The 21935-nt window shown below is 44.6% G+C and overlaps 1 long non-coding RNA gene across 1 annotated transcript; it reads right to left on the bottom strand.

Moving 5' to 3' along the window:
- Positions 1–1279: 1279 nt before the first annotated feature.
- On the bottom strand, positions 1280–20521 carry LOC120991573. The gene is made up of 3 exons (XR_005776727.1): positions 20512–20521; positions 5966–5974; positions 1280–1407 (listed from the first exon to the last, which is right to left on the bottom strand). It is a non-coding gene; the product is annotated as an uncharacterized LOC120991573 (long non-coding RNA).
- Between the last annotated feature and the right edge of the window lie 1414 nt (positions 20522–21935).

Raw genomic sequence — 21935 nt, 5'->3', positions numbered from 1 at the left:
CGCAAAAAATGAGCCCCTACATAAGAAAATCTCTCAAAAAATAAAAAAAATATAGCTCTTAGAACATGGAGACACTAAAACATAATTTTTTGGGTTTCAAAAATGCTATTATTGTGTTAAAGTAAAACAAATTAAAAAAAGTATACATATTAGGTATTGCCGCGTCCGTAAAAACCAGCTCTATAAAAATATCACATGATCTAACCCCTCAGATGAACACCGTAAAAAAAATAATAAAATATGTGTCAAAAAAAGCTATTTTTGTCACCTTGCATCACAAAAGGTGCAACACCAAGTGATCAAAAACGCGTATGTCCCACAAAATGGTACCAATAAAATCGTCACCTCATCCCGCAAAAAATGAGACCCTACATAAGAAAATCTCTCAAAAAAAAAAAAATATATAGCTCTTAGAACATGGAGACAATAAAACATCATTTTTGCTGTCCATACATACATACATACATACTTCTTACAAAGTGCTGTGATGTCAAAACAATACTTATTACAACAATGATGATTATCTAATCAGACATGATTAAAAATAAAGTTATATTTAGTGCGCATATATATATCCGCATAACTGCGCATGCGCGAATATAGTATTAAACATACTATTGCTTAATAATTACTATACTATACAGATATGGTGCGAACATGCGTTCAAAATGTTATGACATGAAGTTTTGTACTTACGGTTAGCAGGAGTTCATCCTCTTCGTCGTGGAATTTTGTGCCCACCATTATCTCTTCTCAGGAAGATTCACTCTTAAAATAGAGCTGACGTACTTGCGATAAACCACGCCTATAATGCGCGCGCGCGCACGTGCGCATGTGCACGCGCACAATCACAACACACTAACAGGTGGTGTATGTAGCGAATAAACGAATAGAGAGAATAAGCGACTATATCGAATAGGCAAATTATCTAACAGGCAGCGGTTAGGTGAATATTTGAATATTTGAAAAATGCTATTGACCCTGACGTACTTGCGATAAACCACGCCTATAATGCGCGCGCACGTGCGCGCGAACAATAGCATCACATTATTTTAAGTGGTTATGTAGCGAATAAACGAATATAGCGAATAAGCGAATTATCCAGCCAGCTAATAGGCAAATTTTTGAAAAATGCTATTAACCCTGCCGCATTAGTTAAAATATACCATCGGAACTGAGTTTTCACGAACGTATGGAAAACTTAGATCCGATGGTATATTCTAACAACACAGTGAAGTGACGCTTGTCGGATTAGTGTTAAATGTATCGCATAATATGTATTATCGAATTATCGCATATGCGAAATAATAACGAATTTGAATATTCACGAATATTTTACGAATATTCTTTCGAATATTCGCGAAATTTCGCGAATTCGAATATGGGACATGCCGCTCAACACTAATCCTTGATTTATGCACTGAAGTGTCTGTTATTTTCAATAGGACACTAATGCAGTGCAGTTATATCAATGGGTGACTTTCAAATTAATAATACGATGTATCTTGCATAAGATCAGGTAGTCATTTGTTCGTATAAAATTCTATAGCGCTTACTGTAGAGGCATCCCTCTCACAGTTCAGCTACTCACCCAGACCCAGAACTTTTGTCTTTTCGTATGGTGTGGTTGTGGCGCTCAGCTATCGGCGTCCCACGTGGTAGTAGATAGATACGTTTTAAGAAAAAGACGAAGTTGTCGAAGTTATCTTGAATGATTCCAGCTTTTTCGGATCTGTACTTCTTAATCCTGCAGGATAATTTAATTTAATTGATAGTTTGGTTCCTTTAGTCTGCCAGACGCGTTTCGAGGTGACCTCACCTCTTCCTCAGTGGCTTACTAAGCCACTGAGGAAGAGGTGAGGTCATTTTATAAAATAGCTTAACGCATTTAATTGCATTAAGTTTACATAACACGTCTCATAAAGCATGTGTGTTAGCTCTACTACATCCGTATTTCATCCCTTTTCAAATGATTACCTAATATCTGGTGTGACATGTACCAAATTTTCCGGTTACATCATACATCTCTACCTCGCTGAGATTGTATATATATAGTTATACACACAGCGCGGTACTGATGTATGATGTCACCGGATGATTTCATAAATTTCACACACACACATAAATATATATAGGTATTTTTGTTTATATATACATAAACTGCAAACATCATTCAGTATTCTGGTCAAAGTCCCCGACCATTACATACATCCCCCACACAATTTGCATGGGATTCAAGATTTTGTATATACAGTATATATATATATATATATATATATATATATATAAAAAAGGACGTATGTGCGTATGTGTGTATGTTCCGCAAAAACTCTAAAACGCAAGCATCGATTTCAACGAAACTTGGTATACACATCCCTTGCTACCTGGAAAGAAATCTTGCGGGCTCTCTAGGATAGTCACAGTGAAAGTCACTATTAAAGGGGGGTCACCGTCAAAGTCACTGTTGAAGGGGCGGTCACCGTCAAAGTCATTGTTCAAGGGGCGGTCACCGTAAAAGTCACAGTTAAAGGGGAGACTTTACCCATCCTTCTAATTATAAAGTGACCATGACAACTAAATCAACAGGAAGGGAGGGTGGGAGGGAGGGTTGGCAGCAGATCTTTAAAATGCGGCTTGACAGCGGCTGGCAGCCACAAAAAATGATATACCCAACATAACACCATCCAATAACCCCTTATCTAATTTCCGAACTGTTGTTTGGTTTCCCAAAACGTCAATAACCCAGTCACAATACCCTATAGGACACCTTCCTAACAAATCCCCTGTTACCTTATCCTACCTTGTAATTTAGACTAGTTCTACCCATCTATAACACTGGTTTTGGCATGTTATTTACCAACAAAATTAATATTTCATAATCCCATGCAGATTCCTCCATAGAGGAATTTTTTTGATCTTTACCTTTGTTATGATTTCTGAGTTGTTTGTCTAAATTCTTAACATTGTGTCATTATTCCAGGTCAACCCGTTCCCTCCGTCTGCCCCCACAAAAAAAAATAAAAAAATTTAGAGGAGGTTTCCATGGAGGAGGAGGAGTGTGAGGAGCAGGCGGAAGGAGAAGATGCCGGACCCTCAGAAAATGTTGATGCCACTTCCCCCCCTGATATTTGCGATACGGAGGAAGTTGAGACGGAGGATGCCGAAACTTTCCAACCACCAGATTCCGCCCCCCAACTCCAGAAGAGGAGGAGGAAGAGGTGGTTTACACCCCCCACCAGGAGGGTAAATATGTGCACGCATTACTATAATTCGGAATACATAACATATTCACAAGCATCCCATGATCCCCCCACCACCCTGCATCTCCGGAGCTGCAATGCACATGTGTAATGAATCTGAAAAATAGCAGCCCTTAGTTAACACACTGGTGGATCGGGGGGGGGGGGCAACAGGGCAATTTCCCCCCCGCCCCCCGAGCTGCTCAAAAGTGGGGGGGCGGCGGCGGGGCACAGGGAGATGAACTCTTCCATTGTGGAATCGTTCATCTCCATAGTCATCTGTATCGCCGTACTCAGGACAGCGATTCAGATGACTGTGCTGAGGCAGGGGAGGGAGATGCACTAGGCCGGCAGCCTATCAGAGGCTGGCGCAGGCGGCGCGATGACGTCATTGCGCCACCTGAGCCGTACAGCGCGGGACACAGGCCGGAAGAGGCCTGCATCGCATCGCTGCCAAGGAGGTAAGTATAAGCACATAAAGGAGGTAAATATAAGCACATAATGGGGGTCTCTGGCTACTGGCACATAATGGGGGTCTCTGGCTACTGGCACATAATGGGGGGCTGTCATTACTGGCACATAATGGGGGGCTGTCATTACTGGCACATAATGGGGGGCTGTCATTACTGGCAAATAATGGGGGGCTGTCATTACTGGCACATAATGGGGGCTGTCATTACTGGCACATGATGGGGGGCTGTTATTACTGGCACATGATGGGGGCTGTTATTACTGGCACATGATGAGGGGGCTGTTATTACTGGCACATTATTGGGGGCACTATAGGGGCATCTACTGAGGCCACAAAGAAGGGGTGTTTTATATGGGCGCTCTGTACAGTAGAATTTTATACTGGGACACATTATGGTGGGTACTATGAGGAAGGGGGGAGAGGAGTACTATGGGGTCATCTACGGGGGGCACTAAGAAGGGGTATTTTATACTTGCAAATTATGAGGGGCACTGAGGGCATCTACTGGGGCATTTTATACTGGTACATTATGGGGGCACTAGGAGGAAGGGGGGAGAGGAGCACTATGGAGGCATTTACTGGGGGCACTATATAGGGGTATTTTATACTGGCACATTATGAGGGCACTATGGGGACATTAGCTCAACTGGGGGAATTACAAGGGGGTATTTTTTGCACTGTCACATTATAAGGAGAATTATTTCTACTGGGGGGGCATTATGGTGGGCTTTATTACTCCCCCATGGTATGACCCCCTAGTAGCAGCACCATCCTCTCCCTGCTCTGCTATTCCTCTGCCCCTTCTCCAAATCCTTATTATGAAATATTTCTCATTAGGATAAAACACAACATCAGCTCCACCGAGCCCCCCAGCCAAGTGTTGAAGTGGTGTCCGAGATCCCCAAGGGCCAAGCCAAATAATTGTAAGTTTTCATGTGAAATATGTTTATGTTATACACATATAGTCTACACTGTGCCACACAATATACAGTATACCGCTACACTGTGTAGTCTGTTCTATAAGCACCATTGTTTTGTGGCGGCGGACAGAAAATAATCTGGAAGTGCCCCTCCCGAGACCAGGCTCTGGATCCGCCACTGAGTTAACATGGCTGCCTGTTTAGCTGAGCAGCATATGCACTCCGGTTCACAAACGTTTATGCCTGGGGGCAGGGTATCTGTTGGTCCGTAATAGACTGTCCCTCTGCGTCAAGTCACGTATCGCTGAGGCCTACTCTTAATGGCCGGCTGTGAAGTGGTTAAAAGTGGCAACAATGAGGGGACAACAGAAACTAGTGTAATGGGAAAATAAAAAAAATGTGACATACTCTGTAAACTACCTAAAAACTATTAATTAATCAAATAAATAACATTATACTCTATCCGAACTATCACTAAGCAAACCAAAATATAATTAACGTAAAAATCTATAGTTATTGTATTTAGATGTAAATCGGCAGTGTTTAAACACATACTACACACAATGCATTAATTGTCATGTAAGTAACCGTAATTGAAATACATTTTTTTTTTTTTTTTTTTTAACATTACATTATAAAAAAACAAAAGCACGCGTCCATTTTTTTAAATCGGAGAAGGTGCTTTTGCTCCATGTCACGCACCTTCTTATTGACTCGATGCTGCAGCTTTTTCATTTCCAGCATGTCATTCTTATATTCTTTTAAAAAAAATTCCAAGTGCTTTATGCATAAAGCACTTGGAAATTTTTTTAAAAGAATATAAGAATGACATGCTGGAAATGAAAAAGCTGCAGCATCGAGTCAATAAGAAGGTGCGTGACATGGAGCAAAAGCACCTTCTCCGATTTAAAAAAATGGACGCGTGCTTTTGTTTTTTTATAATGTGATGTTACAGTGTAATTTTATAAGTTAGTTGTAAGGCCCCTTTATTCCAGGGTCAAACTCATCTTGTTCAGGACAGACAGCAGTAGGTACATGGTAACACTGTAGCACACGGCCCACACATAACTTAGCAGTGTCAGGACCCACAACAGGTAGTATCGGTAACAGTAACGGTGGAGTATAAGGCCCACACATCACTCAGCAGTGTCAGGACTTACAACAGAAAGTATCGGTAACGGTGGAGTATAAGGCCTACATAACTCAGCAGTGTCAGGAGCTACAACAGCAAGTATTGGTAACTGTGGAGTATAAGGCCCACACATAAGTCAGGACAGACTTCAGCATCAGCAGCAGGTAGATGTTAAGGGTCCAGTATAAGGCCTACACATAACTCGGCCTAACTCAGCACGATAGCCAGCATCAGGTTTGAAGTGTGCAGCAGGAATGTGTTCCCAGGAATGGGCCCCCACCATACCAGGACAACACCAAAAATAAACCAAGACACCTCTGACAGCATCATGTTGTAAGTGTGCAGCAGGAATGGGCTAACATAAAAAAAAATACACTATTTGACTTTTTAAATTTTTTGTTTAAATAAATAATTCTTTTTTTAAACAACAAGAAAAAGAAGTACAAAATTAGCTACACACGAAACGATGTGTTCCTCAGACTGCTAGAACTTTCAAGATCGGGCACATCGAGTCTGTGGCAGATCAATATTTTTAACAACATTTTAACAATAACAACTAACAACATTTTAACAATAACTGTCCTTTCGGGCTACTTTGTTAGTTTTTCATGGAAATCCACTATTTCCTTCATTATTTGACGGTTCCTCCTATGCATCCTCTGAACCTTCTTAGAAACCTGCCGCAGCAGCTTATGGAGAGCCAATAGATCCTTTTGATGCTCCTTCTGGAACTTGGCCATTCGTTTATGGCATTTATTGATTACTGTATGTTTAAAATAAAATAAAATATTAATGCAATTTAGTTTAGCAGACAATTAGTGCATTGTGTGGAGTAGGTGTATAAACACTTCAGATTTACATCAAAATCCAGAAGTTACATATGTTTATGGTCATTATAGTGTTTTTTGGATTAGCTATAGTTGGGACACAGTTTAATGTTATTTTTTGGGGTCTTTTATATTTTTTAGCTACTTTAGACACTTACGCCACTTGCACACGACTGTATGCCCTTTGAGACATACGGTCCATGAGCATGCCATATGTCCCGGAGTGGCATACATCGTGCACATGGGAGCGCACAGCAGCAGAGGTTACTATGATACTCTCCGCATCGGCCGCCCATGGAACTATAGTCCTGTGCTCATATGAATGCAGGACAATCGTCCCACGGGTGGCCAATGCGCACAGCATCAATATTAACCTATGGTTAATATACATTGTTGGCATAGTAACCTATGATTCTGCGCGCTCCCGTGTGCACGTTGTATGCCGCTCCGGAACATATGGCATGCTCATGGACCGCATGTCTCGGAGAGCATACGATCGTGTGCAAGGGGGCTTAGGCTACATGAACACAACCGTGTTTTGCATGGCGCGTAAATGGTGTATCTGAAAAACCCATAAGGCTTCCCTGTGCGTTATGCTATTAGCGTAACTGCCCAGACAGCCATTTAACCCCTTAGGGACTTAGGGCGTACCGGTACGCCCTGTTTCCCGAGTCCTTAAGGACTCAGGGCGTACCGGTACGTCCTAACTTTAAACAGACATTGCGGCGGGGGTTAATAGGAACAGGATGCCCACTGAAATCATTCAGCGGGCATCCTGTCACAACGCCGGGGGGGGTCATGTGACCCCCCCGTATCGGCGATCGCCGCAAACCGCAGGTCAATTCAGACCTGCGGTTTGCGGCTTTTACCTGCGGTTGTGGCGACTGTGCGGCGGTGCCATCGGGTCCCCATGCGGCTGTAGGGGGGACCCTATGGCATGGAAGGCAGCGCGATGTCTAAGGAAGGCATTGCGCTGCCTTCCGGTGAAGAGCCTGTGAGATCCAGCCCCCTGGATCTCACAGGCCGGAAGCTGTATGAGTAATACACACAGTATTACTCATACAGCCAATGCATTCCAATACAGAAGTATTGGAATGCATTGTAAAGGATTAGACCCCCAAAAGTTCAAGTCCCAAAGTTGGACAAAAAAGAAAGTGAAAAAAAAGTTGAAAAAAAAAAGTTTTCCCCCCAAAAAATTAAAAGTTTCAAGTAAAAATAAACAAAACGTCATTTTCACCAAATAAAGTTTGGGTATCGCCGCGTCCGTATCGACCGTCTCTATAAACATATCACATGACCTAACCCCTCAGATGAACACCATAAAAAATAAAAACTGTGCTAAATAAACCATTTTTTGTCACCTTACATCACAAAAAGTGTAATACCAAGCGATCAAAAAGTCACACGCACCCCAAAATAGTGCCAATAAAACCGTCATCTCATCCCGCAAAAATCATACCCTACCCAAGGTAATCGACCAAAAAAAAAAAAAATGATGGCTCTCAGACTTAGAGATGTCGCGAAAATGAAAATTTTCGTTCGCGAACGGCGAACGCGAATTTCTGCAAATGTTCGCGAACCGGGTGAACCGGCATAGACAATAGGCAGGCGAATTTTAAAACCCACAGGGACTCTTTCTAGCCACAGTAGTGATGGAAAAGTTGTTTCAAGGGGACTAACGCCTGGACTGTGGCATGCCGGAGGGGGATCCATGGCAAAACTTCCATGGAAAATTACATAGTTGATGCAGAGTTGGATTTTAATCCATAAAGGGCATAAATCACCTAACAATCCAATTTTTTTTTGAACAACGTGGTTTAAAACATCCAGTGTGTGTATACGATCAGGTATGATGTTGTATCGATCAGGTAGTGTAAGGGTTACGCCCGCTTCACAGACATTGACAGACCAAACTCCCCTTTTAATGCACCGCAAACAACCGCAAACAGTCCATTTTCCCAACCACAAACTTCCCATTTGCACAAGGTTGGATACCAAGCTAGACATGTCCCGTTGATGTCATTGAAGGTTTCTTCCTCCACCCAGCCACGTACAACACCAAGGGTCCCCAAAAGGTGAATTGAATTGATTTTTCGAACGGGGAGATGGTTAAAAAAAACGCTGGCTCCCTCCCCTTTGTTTGAATCCACGCCATGGTCATTGCGTCTGCGCCGTGCAATTTACTGTCACACCCCTGAGTGGTATTTTCTGTAGTACTATTCTCATCAGTTTAATCCCTGTATGGTCCCCAATCTGGGATCAATTTATTAAATGGATTTTTCGAACGGGGAGATGGTTAAAAAAAACGCTGGCTCCCTCACCTTTGTTTGAATCCATGCCACGGTCACTGCGTCGTGCAATTTACTCTCACACCCGATATGAGTGGTATTTTCTGTAGTTCTCTCTTCTCATCAGTTTAATCCCTGTTACGTCCCCAATCTGGGGTCCATTTATTAAATTGATTTTTCGAGCGGGGAGATGGTTAAAAAAACGCTGGCTCCCTCCCCTTTGTTTGAATCCACGCCACGGTCACTGCGTCTGCGCCGTGCAATTTACTGTCACACCCGATATGAGTGGTATTTTCTGTAGTACTATTCTCATCAGTTTAATCCCTGTTACGTCCCAAATCTGGGGTCCATTTATTAAATTGATTTTTCGAACGGGGAGATGGTTAAAAAAAACGCTGGCTCCCTCCCCTTTGTTTGAATCCACGCCACGGTCACTGCGTCTGCGCCATGCAATTTACTCTCACACCCGATATGAGTAGTATTTTCTGTAGTACTATTCTCATCAATTTAATCCCTGTTACGTCCCATATCAGGGTGGGATTGCCTTTTGTGAAAAAAAATTTAGGCCGGGTACCTTCGACTGCCTTCACAGTGACAGACCAAACTCTGATACACCAAACTGAATTGATTTTAGGAACCTGGAGATGGAAAAAGCAGCTTGGTCGGTCCTCTTAATCCCAAGTTGGGGCACTGCGCGTGCACGGCTCTTTCCCCCCCCCCCTCTCTTCTCCAGTCTTGAAACAAAGAGGGGGTGGGTGGGCACTTGGAGAAGAAAAAGTTAACTCATTACAATCCTAGATATACAAAAATATAGAATAAAATTCACACATCTTTAACAGCGTAAACAGAATGAGAACATGTATCCATCCTCTGATGGCTACTTCCAGCAGGATAATGCACCATGTCACAAAGCTCAAATCATTTCAAATTGGTTTCTTGAACATGACAAGGAGTTCACTGTACTAAAATGGCCCCCACAGTAACCAGATCTCAACCCAATAGAGCATCTTTGGGATGTGGTGGAACGGGAGCTTTGTGCCCTGGATGTGCATCCCTCAAATCTCTATCAACTGCAAGATGCTATCCTATCAATATGGGCCAACATTTCTAAAGAATGCTATCCGCACCTTGTTGAATCAATGCCACGTAGAATTAAGGCAGTTCTGAAGGCAAAAGGAGGTCCAACACCGTATTAGTATGGTGTTCCTAATAATTCTTTAGGTGAGTGTATATTTGGCCTGATTCTTCAATCTACACTTTCACTGCACCAAGCTCCTGGGTGCGATGGCCTGAGGCAGTACTCTGCACTAGCTCCTCAGAGGCTCCCTGTACCTTCAACACAAGATGCTGAATGAAGTATATAAGAATCCCAGCATGTCCTCACAGGACCGTCAGGAGATCATCACCACTGTTTATGTCAAAGTGCATGAGTCTATTATTAGAAAGAGGCTGCACAAATCAGATTTACAGTACATGGAAAATGTGCAAATAAGAAACCTTTGCTATCGGAAACAAAAATAAGGGCGCATTCACGCAACCACAGATCCGCATGGCCACTATGGCCTTTATAGAAAATGCCTACTCTTGTCTGCAATTGCAGACAAGAATAGGACATGCTCTATATTTTTTGCAGGGCCGCTGAATGGAACTACACCGTGTGCTGTCCGCATCTTTTGCAGTCCCGTTGAAATTAAGGTCGTGTGAATGAGTCCTAAGTTTTATGTCTCATTCATACAGTCAATGTTCCGTCAGTGATTTCCATCAGTGATTTTGAGCCAAAACCAGGTGCAGCTCCAAACAGAGAACAGCTGCAGATCTTTTCCTTATACCTTATCTCTGTTAAGGCTCCAATCCTGGTTTTGGCTCACAATCACTGATGGAAATCACTGACCAAAACACTGACGTGTGAATGAGGATTTAGACTGAGGTTTTCACATGAACATGAGGGCAAACACAATTCCTGTAAAAAAAAAATACTCTGAACAAACAAGGCAAAGGTTTTTGGCCCCGATCCATTAGACGTTTGGTGATAACTAGAGTTGAGTGAACACCTGGATGTTCGGGTTCCAGAAGTTCGGCCGAACTTCCCGTAAATGTTCGGGTTCGGGATCCGAACCCGATCCGAACTTCGTCCCGAACCCCATTGAAGTCAATGGGGACCCGAACTTTTGGGCACTAAAAAGGCTGTAAAACAGCCCAGGAAAGAGCTAGAGGGCTGCAAAAGGCAGCAACATGTAGGTAAATCCCCTGCAAACAAATGTGGATAGGGAAATTCAAATTAAAAAAATAAAAATGAACCAATATCAATTGGACAGAGGTCCCATAGCAGAGAATCTGGCTTCATGTCAGCAGAGAATCAGTCTCTTCATGCCATAGCAAAGAATCTGGCTTCATGTCAGCAGAGAATCAGTCTCTTCATGCCATAGCAGAGAATCTGGCTTCATGTCAGCGCAGAATCAGTCTTCATGTCATAGCAGAGAATCAGGCTTCACGTCACCCACCACTGGAACAGGCCACTGTCACACATTTAGGCCCAGGCACCCAGGCAGAGGAGAGGTCCCGTAACAGAGAATCTGGCCTTATGTCAGCGCAGAATCTGTCTTCATGTCATAGCAGAAAATCAGGCTTCACGTCACCCACCACTGGAACAGGCCACTGTCACACATTTAGGCCCCGGCACCCAGACAGAGGAGAGCGGTCCCGTAACAGAGAATCTGGCCTTATGTCAGCGCAGAATCTGTCTTCATGTCATAGCAGAGAATCAGGCTTCACGTCACCCACCACTGGAACAGGCCACTGTCACACATTTAGGCCCAGGCACCCAGGCAGAGGAGAGAGGTCCCGTAACAGAGAATCTGGCCTTATGTCAGCACAGAATCTGTCTTCATGTCATAGCAGAGAATCAGGCTTCACGTCACCCACCACTGGAACAGGCCACTGTCACACATTTAGGCCCAGGCACCCAGGCAGAGGAGAGAGGTCCCGTAACAGAGAATCTGGCCTTATGTCAGCGCAGAATCTGTCTTCATGTCATAGCAGAGAATCAGGCTTCACGTCACCCACCACTGGAACAGGCCACTGTCACACATTTAGGCCCCGGCACCAAGGCAGAGGAGAGAGGTCCCGTAACAGAGAATCTGGCCTTATGTCAGCGCAGAATCTGTCTTCATGTCATAGCAGAGAATCAGGCTTCACGTCACCCACCACTGGAACAGGTCACTGTCACACATTTAGGCCCAGGCACCCAGGCAGAGGAGAGAGGTCCCGTAACAGAGAATCTGGGCTTATGTCAGCGCAGAATCTGTATTCATGTCATAGCAGAGAATCAGGCTTCACGTCACCCACCACTGGAACAGGCCACTGTCACACATTTAGGCCCAGGCACCCAGGCAGAGGAGAGAGGTCCCGTAACAGAGAATCTGGCCTTATGTCAGCGCAGAATCTGTCTTCATGTCATAGCAGAGAATCAGGCTTCACGTCACCCACCACTGGAACAGGCCACTGTCACACATTTAGGCCCCGGCACCCAGGCAGAGGAGAGAGGTCCCGTAACAGAGAATCTGGCCTTATGTCAGCGCAGAATCTGTCTTCATGTCATAGCAGAGAATCAGGCTTCACGTCACCCACCACTGGAACAGGCCACTGTCACACATTTAGGCCCAGGCACCCAGGCAGAGGAGAGAGGTCCCGTAACAGAGAATCTGGCCTTATGTCAGCGCAGAATCTGTATTCATGTCATAGCAGAGAATCAGGCTTCACGTCACCCACCACTGGAACAGGCCACTGTCACACATTTAGGCCCCGGCACCCAGACAGAGGAGAGGTTCATTCAACTTTGGGTTGCCCCGCAATATAATGGTAAAATGAAATTAAAAATAGTATTGAATGAGGAAGTGCCCTGGAGTAGAATAATATATTGTTAAGGGGAGGTAGTTAATATCTAATCTGCACAAGGGATGGACAGGTCCTGTGGGATCCATGCCTGGTTCATTTTTATGAACGTCAGCTTGTCCACATTGGCTGTAGACAGGCGGCTGCGTTTGTCTGTAATGACGCCCCCTGCCGTGCTGAATACACGTTCAGACAAAACGCTGGCCGCCGGGCAGGCCAGCACCTCCAAGGCATAAAAGGCTAGCTCTGGCCACGTGGACAATTTGGAGACCCAGAAGTTGAATGGGGCCGAACCATCAGTCAGTACGTGGAGGGGTGTGCACAGGTACTGTTCCACCATGTTAGTGAAATGTTGCCTCCTGCTAACACGTTCCGTATCAGGTGGTGGTGCAGTTAGCTGTGGCGTGTTGACAAAACTTTTCCACATCTCTGCCACGCTAACCCTGCCCTCAGAGGAGCTGGGCGTGACACAGCTGCGTTGGCGACCTCTTGCTCCTCCTCTGCCTTCGCCTTGGGCTTCCACTGGTTCCCCTGTGACATTTGGGAATGCTCTCAGTAGCGCGTCTACCAACGTGCGCTTGTACTCGCGCATCTTCCTATCACGCTCCAGTGTAGGAAGTAAGGTGGGCACATTGTCTTTGTACCGGGGATCCAGCAGGGTGGCAACCCAGTAGTCCGCACACGTTAAAATGTGGGCAACTCTGCTGTCGTTGCGCAGGCACTGCAGCATTTAGTCGCTCATGTGTGCCAGGCTGCCCAGAGTTAAGGACAAGCTGTCCTCTGTGGGAGGCGTATCGTCATCGTCCTGTGTTTCCCTCCAGCCACGCACCAGTGATGGGCCCGAGCTGCTTTGGGTGCCACCCCACTGTGAACATGCTTCATCCTCATCCTCCTCCACCTCCTCCTCATCCTCGTCCTCCAGTAGTGGGCCCTGTCTTGCCACATTTGTACCTGGCCTCTGGTGTTGCAAAAAAACTCCCTCTGAGTCACTTCGAAGAGACTGGCCTGAAAGTGCTAAAAATGACCCCTCTTCCTCCTCTTCCTCCTGAGCCACCTCCTCTTCCATCATCGCCCTAAGTGTTTTCTCAAGGAGACATAGAAGTGGTATTGTAACGCTGATAACGGCGTCATCGCCACTGGCCATGTTGGTGGAGTACTCGAAACAGCGCAACAGGGCACACAGGTCTCGCATGGAGGCCCAGTCATTGGTGGTGAAGTGGGTCTGATCCACAGTGCGACTGACCCGTGCGTGCTGCAGCTGAAACTCCACTATGGCCTGCTGCTGCTCGCACAGTCTGTCCAGCATATGCAAGGTGGAGTTCCACCTGGTGGGCACGTCGCATATGAGGCGGTGAGCGGGAAGGCCGAAGTTACGCTGTAGCGCAGACGCCGGAAGCGCGAGCAGACGGCCCGCACTTTATGCAGCAGCTCTGACATGTCGGGGTAGTTGCGAATGAACTTCTGCACCACCAAATTCAGCACATGCGCCAGGCAAGGGATGTGCGTCAAACCGGCTAGTCCCAGAGCTGCAACGAGATTTCGCCCATTATCGCACACCACCAGGCCGGGCTTGAGGCTCACCGGCAGCAACCACTCGTCGGTCTGTTGTTCTATACCCCGCCACAACTCCTGTGCGGTGTGGGGCCTGTCCCCCAAACATATGAGTTTCAGAATGGCCTGCTGACGTTTACCCCGTGCTGTGCTGAAGTTGGTGGTGAAGGTGTGTGGCTGACTGGATGAGCAGGTGGAAGAAGAGGAGGAGGAAGCTGAGTAGGAGGAGGAGGAGACAGGAGGCAAAGAATGTTGCCCTGCGATCCTTGGCGGCGGAAGGACGTGCGCCAAACAGCTCTCCGCCTGGGGCCCAGCCGCCACTTCATTTACCCAGTGTGCAGTTAGGGAGATATAGCGTCCCTGGCCGTGCTTACTGGTCCACGTATCTGTGGTTAGGTGGACTTTGCCACAGATGGCATTGCGCAGTGCACACTTGATTTTATCGGACACTTGTTTGTGCAGGGAAGGCACGGCTCTCTTGGAGAAGTAGTGGCGGCTGGGAACAACATACTGTGGGACAGCAAGTGACATGAGCTGTTTGAAGCTGTGTGTGTCCACCAGCCTAAATGACAGCATTTCATAGGCCAGTAGTTTAGAAATGCTGGCATTCAGGGCCAGGGATCGAGGGTGGGTAGGTGGGAATTTACGCTTTCTCTCAAATGTTTGTGAGATGGAGAGCTGAACGCTGCCGTGTTACATGGTTGAGATGCTTGGTGACGCAGGTGGTGGTGTTGATGGTACATCCCATGTTTGCTGGGCGGCAGGTGCCAACGTTCCTCCAGAGGCGGAGGAAGAGGCTGAGGCGGCGGCCGCAGCAGCAGAAGAGGCCGAGGCGGCCGCAGCAGCAGAAGAGGCCGAGGCGGCAGCAGCAGAAGAGGTAGCAGGGGGAGCCTGAGTGACTTCCTTGTTTTTAAGGTGTTTACTCCACTGCAGTTCATGCTTTGCATGCAGGTGCCTGGTCATGCAGGTTGTGCTAAGGTTCAGAACGTTAATGCCTCGCTTCAGGCTCTGATGGCACAGCGTGCAAACCACTCGGGTCTTGTCGTCAGCACATTGTTTGAAGAAGTGCCATGCCAGGGAACTCCTTGAGGCTGCCTTTGGGGTGCTCGGTCCCAGATGGCGGCGGTCAGTAGCAGGCAGAGTCTCTTGGCGGCGGGTGTTCTGATTTTTCCCACTGCTCCCTCTTTTGCTACGCTGTTGGCTCGGTCTCACCACTGCCTCTTCCTCCGAACTGTGAAAGTCAGTGGCACGACCTTCATTCCATGTGGGGTCTAGGACCTCATCGTCCCCTGCATCGTCTTCCACCCAGTCTTGATCCCTGACCTCCTGTTCAGTCTGCACACTGCAGAAAGACGCAGCAGTTGGCACCTGTGTTTCGTCATCATCAGAGACGTGCTGAGGTGGTATTCCCATGTCCTCATCATCAGGAAAAATAAGTGGTTGTGCGTTAGTGCATTCTATCTCTTCCACCCCTGGGGAAGGGCTAGGTGGATGCCCTTGGGAAACCCTGGCAGCAGAGTCTTCAAACAGCATAAGAGACTGCTGTATAACTTGAGGCTCAGACAGTTTCCCTGATATGCATGGAGGTGATGTGACAGACCGATGGGCTTGGTTTTCATGCGCCATATGTGCGCTTTCTGCAGAAGACTGGGTGGGAGATAATGTAAACGTGCTGGATCCACTGTCGGCCACCCAATTGACTAATGCCTGTACCTGCTCAGGCCTTACCATCCTTAGAACGGCATTGGGCCCCACCAAATATCGCTGTAAATTCTGCTGGCTACTGAGACCTGAGGTAGTTGGTTCACTAGGACGTGTGGCTGTTGGAGAACGGCCACGTCCTCTCCCAGCACCAGAGGGTCCACTAACACCACCACGACCATGTCCACGTCCGTGTCCGAGTCCCTTATTAGATGTTTTCCTCATTGTTCCCGTTCACCACAATTTTGAGAATGGCAAATTTGGGAATGCTTTTTCAACCCAGAAAAAAAAGTGTGCTTTTACGGTCACTACAAATAACTTGACCAGCTAAAACAGTGCAGATTTGGTTGAATAGAGATGTGAGACCTGTTTTTTTTTGCGTTGTGTGACAGGTATAGGTTTAATCACAGAATCACACTTCTATCAGCACGCTAGCGTGTGTCTTAGGTTTTTCTGAATGACACTATCAATACCTTCAATGTAAGATTTTCTTTTTGGGATAGATTTCAAGTAGGCCTCAAATACCAGAAACTAGTTATTTTGAGAATGGCAAATTTGGGAATGCTTTTTCAACCCAGAACAAAAAGTCTGCTTTTACGGTCACTACAAATAACTTGACCAGCTAAAGCAGTGCAGATTTGGTTGAATAGAGATGTGAGACCTGTTTTTTTTTGCCCTGTGTGACAGGTATAGGTTTAATCACAGAATCACACTTCTATCAGCATGCTAGCGTGTGTCTTAGGTTTTTCTGAATGACACTATCAATACCTTCAATGTAAGATTTTCTTTTTGGGATAGATTTCAAGTAGGCCTCAAATACCAGAAACTAGTTATTTTGAGAATGGCAAATTTGGGAATTCTTTTTGAACCCAGAACAAAAAGTCTGCTTTTACGATCACTACAAATAACTTGACCAGCTAAAACAGTGCAGATTTGGTTGAATAGAGATGTGAGACCTGTTTTTTTTTTGCGCTGTGTGACAGGTATAGGTTTAATCACAGAATCACACTTCTATCAGCACGCTAGCGTGTGTCTTAGGTTTTTCTGAATGACACTATCAATACCTTCAATGTAAGATTTTCTTTTTGGGATAGATTTCAAGTAGGCCTCAAATACCAGAAACTAGTTATTTTGAGAATGGCAAATTTGGGAATGCTTTTTCAACCCAGAACAAAAAGTGTGCTTTTACAGTCACTACAAATAACTTGACCAGCTAAAACAGTGCAGATTTGGTTGAATAGAAATGTGAGACCTGATTTTTTTTGCGCTGTGTGACAAGTATAGGTTTAATCACAGAATCACACTTCTATCAGCACGCTAGCGTGTGTCTTAGGTTTTTCTGAATGACACTACCAATACCTTCAATGTAAGATTTTCTTTTTGGGATAGATTTCAAGTAGGCCTCAAATACCAGAAACTAGTTATTTTGAGAATGGCAAATTTGGGAATGCTTTTTCAACCCAGAACAAAAAGTCTGCTTTTACGGTCACTACAAATAACTTGACCAGCTAAAACAGTGCAGATTTGGTTGAATAGAGATGTGAGACCTGTTTTTTTTTGCGCTGTGTGACAGGTATAGGTTTAATCACAGAATCACACTTCTATCAGCACGCTAGCGTGTGTCTTAGGTTTTTCTGAATGACACTATCAATACCTTCAATGTAAGATTTTCTTTTTGGGATAGATTTCAAGTAGGCCTCAAATACCAGAAACTAGTTATTTTGAGAATGGCAAATTTGGGAATGCTTTTTCAACCCAGAAAAAAAAGTGTGCTTTTACGGTCAATACAAATAACTTGACCAGCTAAAACAGTACAGATTTGGTTGAATAGAAATGTCAGGTCTATTTTTTAGGCGCTGGGTGACAGGCTCAACTTGCCCCTGATGTAATATATGGCCAAAAAATAACCACACTGTTGATGGTTAAATGCACTTGGGTGACACAGGCTTTGCCTGCACCAGATGTAGTATATGGCCAAAAAATAATCAGACTGTTGATGGTTAAATGCACTTGGGTGACACAGGCTCAGCCTGCACCAGATGTAGTATATGGCCAAAAAATAATCAGACTGTTGATGGTTAAATGCACTTGGGTGACACAGGCTCAGCCTGCAGCTGATGTAGGATATAGCACAAAATAACCACACTATCGATGGTTAAATACACTTGGGTGACACAGGCTCAGCCTGCAGCTGATGTAGTATATGGCCAAAAAATAATCAGACTGTTGATGGTTAAATGCACTTGGGTGACACAGCCTCAGCCTGCAGCTGATGTAGTATATGGCCAAAAAATAATCAGACTGTTGATGGTTAAATGCACTTGGGTGACACAGGCTCAGCCTGCAGCTGATGTAGGATATAGCACAAAATAACCACACTATCGATGGTTAAATACACTTGGGTGACACAGGCTCAGCCTGCAGCTGATGTAGTATATGGCCAAAAAATAATCAGACTGTTGATGGTTAAATGCACTTGGGTGACACAGGCTCAGCCTGCAGCTGATGTAGTATATGGCCAAAAAATAACCAGACTGTTGATGGTTAAATGCACTTCGGTGACACAGGCTCAGCCTGCAGCTGATGTAGGATATAGCACAAAATAACCACACTATCGATGGTTAAATACACTTGGTGATAGCTCGTGCTGGCGCACCACAAGTCACAAAATGGCCGCCGATCACCCCAGAAAAAAAGTGATCTAAAAACGCTCTGGGCAGCCTCAAAAAAGTGAGCAAGTCAATAATAGCACTTCAATGATCCACAGCTGCAGATCGATCACAGAATGAAGTCTTTTGGAGGAGTTAATCTGCCTAATCTCGCCCTAACGTCGCAGCTGCAACCTCTCCCTATACTGATCATAGCAGAGTGACGTGCGGCGCTACGTGACTCCAACTTAAATAGAGGCTGGGTCACATGGTGCACTGGCCAATCACAGCCATGCCAATAGTAGGCATGGCTGTGATGGCCTCTTGGGCCAAGTAGTATGACGCTTGTTGATTGGCTGCTTTGCAGCCTTTCAAAAAGCGCCAAGAAAGCGCCGAACACCGAACCCGAACCCAGACTTTTACGAAAATATTCGGGTTCGGGTCCGTGTCAGGGACACCCCAAAATTCGGTACGAACCCGAACTATACAGTTCGGGTTCGCTCATCCCTAGTGATAACCAAACATAACCAAAGACAATCTTTTATCAGAAGTTCCTGACACCAACTATACAGCATAGTGAGATATCTGTTGTAGTTTGGGGATGCATTGCATCAGGGCTAGTACAGCTCACCATCATAGAATTCCCTATTAATTCTTCATTGCACCTCATCCCTTGAGGATAACATAAGACCATCTGTCAGAAGACTGAAGCTTTTCCAAAGGCGGATGCAACATAACAAAGAGCCTAAACATACCAGTAAATCCACAGTTGAATGACTGAAAAACAGCTGGATGGTCTTAAAGGCCAAGTCAAAGTTCTGATCTGAATCTCCTCGAGGTGCTGTACATGTAAAGAACGTCTCTCAGCTGAAAAAAAATCAAAAGAAAATGTTTCTCCCAGTCAACATCAGTAACTAGTAGATAGCTATAAGAAACATTTGCTGCAGTTTATTTCTGCCAAAGGGTGCAATACCAATGTTATAAAATAGTTATAAAAGTTTCCACAGAACCAGTTTTGTGAATTTTATGTTTAATGAGTTATTTAAAAGCCAATAAGTCCTTGTTTTATTGTGTTTTTTTTCTTCATTTAATTACATCACCTTTATTGCTGAATATTACTTCTGTTTTTACATTTCCAGATGTTCTGTTAGGCCTAATTTACCCATAAGGATTCCTATATAGGTGTTTAGGATCATGTTGATATCAGAAGTTTTGGAATGACTTCCCTTAAAATTCACTTCCCTTGCGTTGATCATGTATGACTGTAATAATATTTGCTATACTGGAATCATCTGAGAATTAACAACATGTTGCGTTATTATGAATAATATTGCTAAGGAGTCATAATTTTATTAAACTGATGAGTAGCACTTGGGTTTTGCATCTGCTGCAGAGTCAAGCAGCTTGGACATCAGCACCTCCTCCTGAGATACTCTTCCACTTCTTAGTGTTCAACCACTGCGTCTGTGTTGGCAATTAATTAGCTTTGGGTTACTCAACATGCCTGCATCTGACATTTGCAAGTAGTAGTGAAATTCTAAGTTGTACAGGGAGTGCAGAATTATTAGGCAAGTTGTATTTTTGAGGATTAATTTTATTATTGAACAACAACCATGTTCTCAATGAACCCAAAAAACTCATTAAGATCAAAGCTGAATATTTTTGGAAGTAGTTTTTAGTTTGTTTTTAGTTTTAGCTATTTTAGGGGGATATCTGTGTGTGCAGGTGACTATTACTGTGCATAATTATTAGGCAACTTAACAAAAAACAAATATATACCCATTTCAATTATTTATTTTTACCAGTGAAACCAATATAACATCTCAACATTCACAAATATACATTTCTGACATTCAAAAACAAAACAAAAACAAATCAGTGACCAATATAGCCACCTTTCTTTGCAAGGACACTCAAAAGCCTGCCATCCATGGATTCTGTCAGTGTTTTGATCTGTTCACCATCAACATTGCGTGCAGCAGCAACCACAGCCTCCCAGACACTGTTCAGAGAGGTGTACTGTTTTCCCTCCTTGTAAATCTCACATTTGATGATGGACCACAGGTTCTCAATGGGGTTCAGATCAGGTGAACAAGGAGGCCATGTCATTAGATTTTCTTCTTTTATACCCTTTCTTGCCAGCCACGCTGTGGAGTACTTGGACGCGTGTGATGGAGCATTGTCCTGCATGAAAATCATGTTTTTCTTGAAGGATGCAGACTTCTTCCTGTACCACTGCTTGAAGAAGGTGTCTTCCAGAAACTGGCAGTAGGACTGGGAGTTGAGCTTGACTCCATCCTCAACCCGAAAAGGCCCCACAAGCTCATCTTTGATGATACCAGCCCAAACCAGTACTCCACCTCCACCTTGCTGGCGTCTGAGTCGGACTGGAGCTCTCTGCCCTTTACCAATCCAGCCACGGGCCCATCCATCTGGCCCATCAAGACTCACTCTCATTTCATCAGTCCATAAAACCTTAGAAAAATCAGTCTTGAGATATTTCTTGGCCCAGTCTTGACGTTTCAGCTTGTGTGTCTTGTTCAGTGGTGGTCATCTTTCAGCCTTTCTTACCTTGGCCATGTCTCTGAGTATTGCACACCTTATGCTTTTGGGCACTCCAGTGATGTTGCAGCTCTGAAATATGGCCAAACTGGTGGCAAGTGGCATCTTGGCAGCTGCACGCTTGACTTTTCTCAGTTCATGGGCAGTTATTTTGCGCCTTGGTTTTTCCACACGCTTCTTGCGACCCTGTTGACTATTTTGAATGAAACGCTTGATTGTTCGATGATCACGTTTCAGAAGCTTTGCAATTTTAAGAGTGCTGCATCCCTCTGCAAGATATTTCACTATTTTTGACTTTTCTGAGCCTGTCAAGTCCTTCTTTTGACCCATTTTGCCAAAGGAAAGGAAGTTGCCTAATAATTATGCACACCTAATATAGGGTGTTGATGTCATTAGACCACACCCCTTCTCATTACAGAGATGCACATCACCTAATATGCTTAATTGGTAGTAGGCTTTCGAGCCTATGCAGCTTGGAGTAAGACAACATGCATAAAGAGGATGATGTGGTCAAAATACTCATTTGCCTAATAATTCTGCACACAGTGTATAGCACATTAAAAGAAGAGGGAAATATTTGAATGACTACACTAAATTATTTAGAATATTTCTTCTGGCAGTACACCCCTAGGGCTTAATCATACGATATTAGAATAGAACATCTGTCTAAACATATGATGCTTGTTACACTAGTGCATGTTATT

This window comes from Bufo bufo, chromosome 2 (assembly GCF_905171765.1).
Source record: "Bufo bufo chromosome 2, aBufBuf1.1, whole genome shotgun sequence".
Lineage (NCBI taxonomy): Eukaryota > Metazoa > Chordata > Amphibia > Anura > Bufonidae > Bufo > Bufo bufo.
This window is presented reverse-complemented; position numbering and strand designations above follow the sequence as displayed.